The sequence below is a fragment of the Panthera leo genome, chromosome A3 (genome assembly GCF_018350215.1).
Source record: "Panthera leo isolate Ple1 chromosome A3, P.leo_Ple1_pat1.1, whole genome shotgun sequence".
Lineage (NCBI taxonomy): Eukaryota > Metazoa > Chordata > Mammalia > Carnivora > Felidae > Panthera > Panthera leo.
Window position 1 is genome coordinate 7,398,457 of NC_056681.1, and position 7,408 is coordinate 7,405,864.

General features: G+C 43.1%; 1 long non-coding RNA gene across 1 annotated transcript; it reads right to left on the minus strand.

Annotated features, from left to right (window-relative positions):
* Positions 1 to 4,710: 4,710 nt before the first annotated feature.
* On the minus strand, positions 4,711 to 7,111 carry LOC122214868. The gene is made up of 2 exons (XR_006200112.1): positions 6,916 to 7,111; positions 4,711 to 5,208 (listed from the first exon to the last, which is right to left on the minus strand). It is a non-coding gene; the product is annotated as an uncharacterized LOC122214868 (long non-coding RNA).
* Positions 7,112 to 7,408: the final 297 nt, after the last annotated feature.

Sequence of the window (7,408 nt, forward strand, 5' to 3'; positions counted from 1 at the left end):
TCTTGGCTTGTGAATTCCTTCCTGCAACTTCAGACCGAGCAGCGACGGGTTGAACCCTTTTTACACTTTGAACCTCTTGTAGTCCCCTCACTCACCCGGTCTGATTCCAGCCAGAGAACATTCTCTGCCTTTAAAGACTCAAGTGATTATACAGGGCCCACCTGGAGGACCCAGGGCATTTCCATGAAGGTCCGGAGCATTAATTCCATCTGCCAAGCCCCTTCACCGCAGTAACTAGGTTAGTTTTGATTGACCAACGGGGGATGGTAATCTTGGTGATGGAAGCAGGCTCTAGAACTCTGCCTGTACTGTAACCAATAAGTACGCCCCATTCCAAACTTGTCTTTTTTTATTCCTCAGCGTTGCAAGGTACAGAAGACGTCTTTTTATCCGACTAAATTTGGCCAAAATGTGAAAGCTTTAGTCGACAAGTAGCCAGGAACCTGCTGCCTGCCACACTGTTCCGACACCAGGCTGACATAGAACAATGAAAGAAGGGCCCTGCTTCGTGGAGCTTCCATTTTGACAGTGAGACAGACAAGAAAACAAATAGATAATATGTGAGAGGATGAAAAGGACTTGGAGCAAAATAAAATAGGTGAAATGATAAGAAATGTCAAGGGATTGGGGACCCCTGTTTTATCGGAGGTAGTTTGAGAGGGCCTTGCTGATAAGGTGACATAAGGGTAGAGACCGGGAAGAATGGGAGGAGGCCACAAGGGGAAATGGGGACTATGTTTTCTAGGCTGAGCAAAGAGTAACATTCAAAATCTCAGGAGGATGCCTGGGGTGTTTGACGTAGAACAAAGCTGAAGCTGAGTGGTCATAGGAGTAAGTGGTAAGAAATCATGTCAGGGTGCGCCTGGGTGGCCCAGTTGGTAAAGCATCCAACTTCGGCTCAGGTCATGATTTCTTGGTGCATAAATTCGTGCCCCATATCAGGCTCTGTGCTGACAGCTCAGAGCCTGGAGTCTGATTTGGATTCTGTGTCTCCCTCTCTCTCTGCCCCTACCCCCACTCCCACTCTCTCTCTCTCTCTCTCTCTCTCTCTCTCAAAAATAAATAAATCATTAAAAAATTAAAAAAAAAAAAAGAAATCATGTTAGAAATGCAGTGGACAGACAGATGACCCTATAGAAAACTCTGAGATGGGGAACCCTTGGAGTTTAGAGCAGTGACTTGACATACGTTTTATGGGTTTTTTTTTTAAGCGTATTTATTTTTGAGAGAGAAAGAGAGCATGAGCAAGGGAGGGACAGGGAGAGAGGAAGAGAGGGAGAATCCCAAGCAAGCTCTGCACCGTCAGAGTGGAGCCAGATGCAGGACTCAAACTTGCAAACTGTGAGGTCATGCCCTGAGCTGAAATCAAGAATCTGACGCTTAACTGACTGAGCCAGCCAGGCGCCCCCGACACATGTTTGAAAATGATCACACTGTCCATTGTATTGAGTATAAACTAGGAGTAAAGGCAAAAACAGGATGACCAGTAAGAATGTTACTTAAATAATGCAAATTAGAGGCGACAGTGGTGTGAATCATCGCAGCAGTAGAGGTCGTATTTTGAGGTAGAACTGGGATAAAACGTAAAGAGAGAAATGAAAGATAACTTTTTTTAGTCTGAACTGAAACGATGTCATCTTAGATGCTCTGATAGACCACAGAGATCCCTCTGTTGGGTTGGCTGACTGATCTCCCCAGTTGCAGGATATGCCACCAAGCAGGGAGCCCTCAACTCCCAGGCGTCGCTGGAAATCGATTTCAGCTGACCAGAATTCCCTTGCTGAAGGTCACTCCCCATTGCCGGCAGTGTGCATCCAACAGCTGGCTGATATGGGGGTTGGGAGATAAGAGCCTGACTCACCGGATCCTTCTAAAGATGACTCAGGAAATCTATTCCAACTTCAGCATTCTGGAGAGCTCAGCTGAGGCTGTGTCTTACCCCAGCTTCTCCCTTTGCCCATCTCACTTCCTTCCCTTTCCCCACACTCATTGATTTTTGAGAGCACTCTCTGATTAAACTTCCCACACAGTAATTTCCATCTCAGGGTTTGCGCCCCAGAAAATACTCAGTCTGCAAAAGATAGAGCCACCATTTACCGAATGGGGAAGACAGTACAGGACGAGCAAGTTTTGGTGACAGAATCGGGAGTGCAATAGTGGAAAAACTTAAGAGCAAATGCCATCGCTGTCTAAAATTTACTGCACACTTACTCAACAGATACTCTTTCTAGTATTTTACAGAGTTAATTAAAAAACATTGAATGAAGCAAAATATTATTTATACTCCCAACCACTCTGCTGTAATGCATCCCGGGCAATTTGATGTGTGTTGCACACAAACCGTCTTTTGCTAAAATCTCCTCTTTTTGTGGGTCATCTGGTTACACAAGTTCACAACACCGATTAAAAAAAAAATCCATTCCACATACAAATATGCCATTTGTAGCTGTCTTTCTGATACCGAATCTGTCTTGTTTAACAAATATTTTTTGGATGGTCGGGTGAATGGATGAATGGATAAATGGGTGGGTGAATAAAAGAAAGAATAAATAAATAAAACACATATAGTGAGGGTACCACTTACACAAACACATGAAAGTGTGACAGAGCACAAAAACTATGGAAACTTAGCGCTAAGTTTAGTATGACAGGACTCAATGGTTAGGACTGAAGAATGACAAGAGTTGGGCTGGACAATTAAGCAGTAATCTGATCATAAAGGACCAAGTGTCAAGTTTCTTAGTTTCTCACGTATAGCTATCTGGAGAAAATGCTAAAAACTGAAAGAATAGGAGTAACCATCTAATTATAGATGATTATTTACAATGATGTGCCAGCTTAACTGAGTACCTTTAGCAGATACCCAGAAGGCCCCAAACCAACTAATAGAGAAGAAACAAAAGCATCAAACAGGAAAAAGCCAGAAGTCTAGAGCTGGGCTATCTACTATGATGACTTTTAGCCACATATGGCTATTTCAATTCAATTCAATTCAATTAAAATTAAAATTAAGAAATCATTTCCTTAATCACACTGCCTACACTTCAAATGCTCAATATCCACATGTGGTCAGTGGCTAGTGCATTGAGCAGTGCAGAGTTTATAGAACATCCTACCATTACAGAAAGTTCTACTGGACTGTGCTGGAATAGAGCCATAGGTACCCGCCACATTATTGCTGGATAAAAAGCATCATTTGTTGTTTAATGGATCATTTAGGACTCTTTTAGTTGCAGATAACAGAAATCACTCTAGCTCACAAATAAAAATGGAGGGTTTTATTTTAAAGATACAGTGATAACTGTTCAAGGGAGAGATGGGGCCAAGTTTTGGGAAGGTATTGCAATCTGGAACCACTCTCCAGGGATCCAGATCTCTGCCTTCTGTTCCTTTACTTCATTCTCCCATTGTTCTTGTGATTAATCTCACAGTTCATTGGCTGGCCACATTCCAAGTTTTCATGAAAAGGATGCAACTCACCCTTACTGGGTCATTTGACTGCCCTTGGTCCTCTTATAAGTTCGGATACGAGAGGTAGACTGGGGAGGTAGTCTACATATGTGGGGGGTACTATATAGGTATACCTGCTGCAGGCACCTTGGTGGCTCACTTGGTTTAGTGTCTGGCTCTTGATTTTGGCTCAGGTCATGATGCCAGGATCATGGGATCAAGTCCCACATCAGGCTCAATGGATTCTTTATCCTCCTCTCTCTCTGCCCCTTCCCTGCTTGCACTGTCTCTGTCTCTCTCTCTCAAATAAGTAAACAAACATATTTTTAAAGAGAGAAAAATTAGACATATCTGCCTAAAATACATCCCAGTCAACGGGGGGCCAGTGCTCTGGAAGGAAGAACATTGTGAATTGGGAAGATACCTTTACCAGTGACTATAACTTGAGTTAGCTGCTGTCCATAAGCATCCTTCCAATGCGTTTTTCTTTGTCTCTATAGCTTCTTATTTTCAGTCCCTGGTTTGGGGTACAGAGTGATGCGTCTGCAGTATATGTTACCCCATGTGGGATAGGGACTCACGGAGAATGCAATTTTATAAAGGGACTTCATACAAAGATGTAGGCTGAGTGTAGGGAAACCACAGGGGACGGTGGAGCACTATGGGATTGGTAACAGGGCTCCATTATCATTATAGAGGCTTGAAGAGGTGATAGGAGGAAGCCAATTCCCATCCCTGGAGACAAAGATGGCCATGGGGGGAGGGATGCTTACCTGTGACAGAACAATACATCAGCCCACAGGAACCCGATGACCAGAGAAATGGAATAAATAATTCAAACTTACTCCCTTCTCTCTTTCTGATCTGCTAGTCACTTTCCGTTAGTGGACTCAACTCCCAAGTCAGGAGGCAAGGGAGCTTGGTGATAATTTCCATACCAATTAGCCTCCTGAGGGACACAGCAGGGTTAATAATAAAGACTAAAGAGTCATCCAGAGGGACAAATGGACATGAGTACACATCGTGGAAGCCATCCCATAAGGTGGAATATGGCTGAACTGGCTGGCCAACCAGACAAGACTGGTTTTCCTCCCCTGACCTAGGATTTCCATCCATACACTTTAGCCTCTGCTGAGAAAATTCCAGCTTTTAGTCATGTTTATTCAAAAAAATAAAATAATAAAAAAGCACCATATTCTCAAGCTTATCTGGAAGAAAGCAAATGTGCAATAGATTTAATCTGCCAAGTATTATTTTCAGTGAATTGCAACTTTGCCACTTTATTTATTTGCAATGAAAAAAGTAAACGAGCAGGAAAGGCATCTCCAGAAGCTGATGTGTCTCAGCTGATAGGGTGAGACAGAGGCAAGGTTACTCAAGGACAGCCGCAGAAAGACAGCTCATACCTGGAAAAGGTTTCTGGTGATGGATTAATCACAATCACTAAGTTAAGCCAGAGATGCTCTTGGTAGTTTTGTTCTTGGATTTCTTCTCTTTTTCAGGCAGCCTCAGGCTGCTGTGTATTTCAGGTGACAGGTTTGTCCAGATGCTTGCTTGCCTGCTCTCAAAGAGAATTTAGTAAGCTCACTCCTTAGTTCTTCCGTTTTAATAGTTAACCCCAGAGCCATCCTGTAGTTAGAGTTTTCAATTACTCTCTTCAGCTGTGTCCTGGGCTTCTTGGGCAGCGATTGGTCAGAGGTTGGTCATCATAAGACACAGAGTGTCCTCCGATGTGAGGTTGACGGGCTGGTACTGAGGCTTGATGAGAATTTGTGTTTCAGCACGAGCATGGGGAAAAAAGAAGTTTTAAAAGAGAACAAAAAGAAGGCAAACAATTTTGTTTGCTCTTAAACATAATTCCTTTGCTTTTGGAATCAAACAAATTCTTGTGCTCTCTCACTTTGGTGATCTTTTCCAAGAGAGAAGTTAAAGAGAAACAGCCTGTGTGTGATAATTTTGCCAGATGCTGATCCTGCCCCAACTACAAACTCAGTTTATCATGTATTCCACTCATTAATGAATTTTCCATTCCACAAATTTTATGATCTGCTAAGGCTTATCTACCCACGCATTACATATCAGAGCAGTCAGGCCAGTTTCTGTGTCTTTTTCTTTCACTTTATGATACTTGTAGGGAAATGTCATCCATCCTCATGATAAAATAACCATCTCTAGTCTAGAGTTCTATTTTTTTAACTTTATTTATTTATTCTGAAAGAGAGAGAAAGAGACAGACACTGAGAGACGACATTAGCAAGGGAGAGGCAGAGGGAGAGGGAGAGAGAGAGAATTCCAAGCAGGCTCCACACCATCATCACGGAGCCCACCGGGGCTCAATCTCATGAACCGTGAGATCATGACCTGAGCCCAAATCGAGAGTCAGACGCTTACCTGGCTGAGCCACCCAGGCACCCCTACAGTTCTACTCTGGATTTGTCATTTATCTGCTTGTCCTCTCCTGTTTGTTTGTTTGTTTTTCCCAAAAGCACCTCAAATTCAACACATCCAGGGTTAAACCCATGGTCTTCTCAACAAACTTGACTGGGGTTTGAGAAGCATGCAATGTTTCTATCCTCAGTAAATGACACAACTCTTCTCATAGCTGTATGTCAGCAGCCAGGAATACATTTTAGCATCTCCTTTGTGGTACCTCCCCCCATTCAATCCATACCAATTCCTGTCAATTTGTTGGCAAGATATTTCTGGAACATTTTTTAAGAAATTTGGTTGATGTTTTTATTTATTTTTGAGACAGAGAGAAAGCACACGCTGGGGAGAGGCAGAGAGGGAGAGGAAAACAGGAACTGAAGCGGGCTCTGTGCTGAAAGCAGACAGCCTGGGGCAGGGCTCCAACTCACAAGCAATGAAATCATGACCTAAGCTAAAGTCAGACGCTCAGCTGACTAAGCCACCCAGGTTCCCCCTGCGATAAGTGTTGATTGGTATTTTCACGTTTTCCTCCTTCGAATGCACTATTCGTTCTACAACCGGGAGGCTCTTTTAAAAACCAAACGAATGTCAGGCAAGTATGCACCCCTGCCCTTAGTTTCACGTTACAGGAAATTCATGCTTCTCCCACCGCTTCAGTGGCTCATAATGATAAGGAAAATCCCCTTAATAGGGCAACACGTCCTGCCCGGTCTGGAGCCTGCCTACCTTTCTGCTGTGACTCCCTCCAGGTCAGCCCTCACTTACTCCAGCCAGCCATGTGGAGCATGCTCTCTTTGGCCACAGAGTATTTGCACCTACTCCCCCTGCCTAGAATATTTTCTCCTGCTCTTTATCTCAGGGAAGTCTTCTTAAATCTACACGACTTAATCACATACCTGTATTGCGGGAGCTCATAATTTTTTTAAAAATAAATTTTTGTCCGTGGTTTTATTAGATCAAAATTCTTTTTATTCCTTGTTGGTTTAAAATGCTGTTAAGTCTTCATTGCCTCATTTTTCACAGCTGGGATCTTACCTTCATTTCAGAGTTAGCTGCAGGGGAGCAGAACTGTCCACTATACAAACAGCAACGTGCGCGTAATAGGAATGCTTTGCGCTCAGCCGACTCATCTATAAAACAAGAATAATGATATATGCTTCACAGGGGTTCTTTCTTATTAAGTGAGATATATCATCTTCTTAGGACAGTGTCTAAATTGTACAGAAACAGGCATTAAATGGTAGCCATGGCAACAGTTGAGTCTGTTGTTTTACAATCCGTATTCTTTGAGTTCCGCAGTTTATCAACAGTGGCTGCCCTACTTATCTCAAGAAGATTGGAAGATTGAGTGACTTTCTAATTTCGATGCCAAGTGAGGCATCCTTAAATTGGCCTTTCACAGTTGAATTGAAAGTTTGGGTCTAAGCATTACACCTAATTGTACACCGTTCAGAGTTCTTGCCATTGGTTTGCTTTCTAAGTACTTTTCGGAGCACGTGCATTTCCCCCAAGGGCTGGCAGGGAGGAA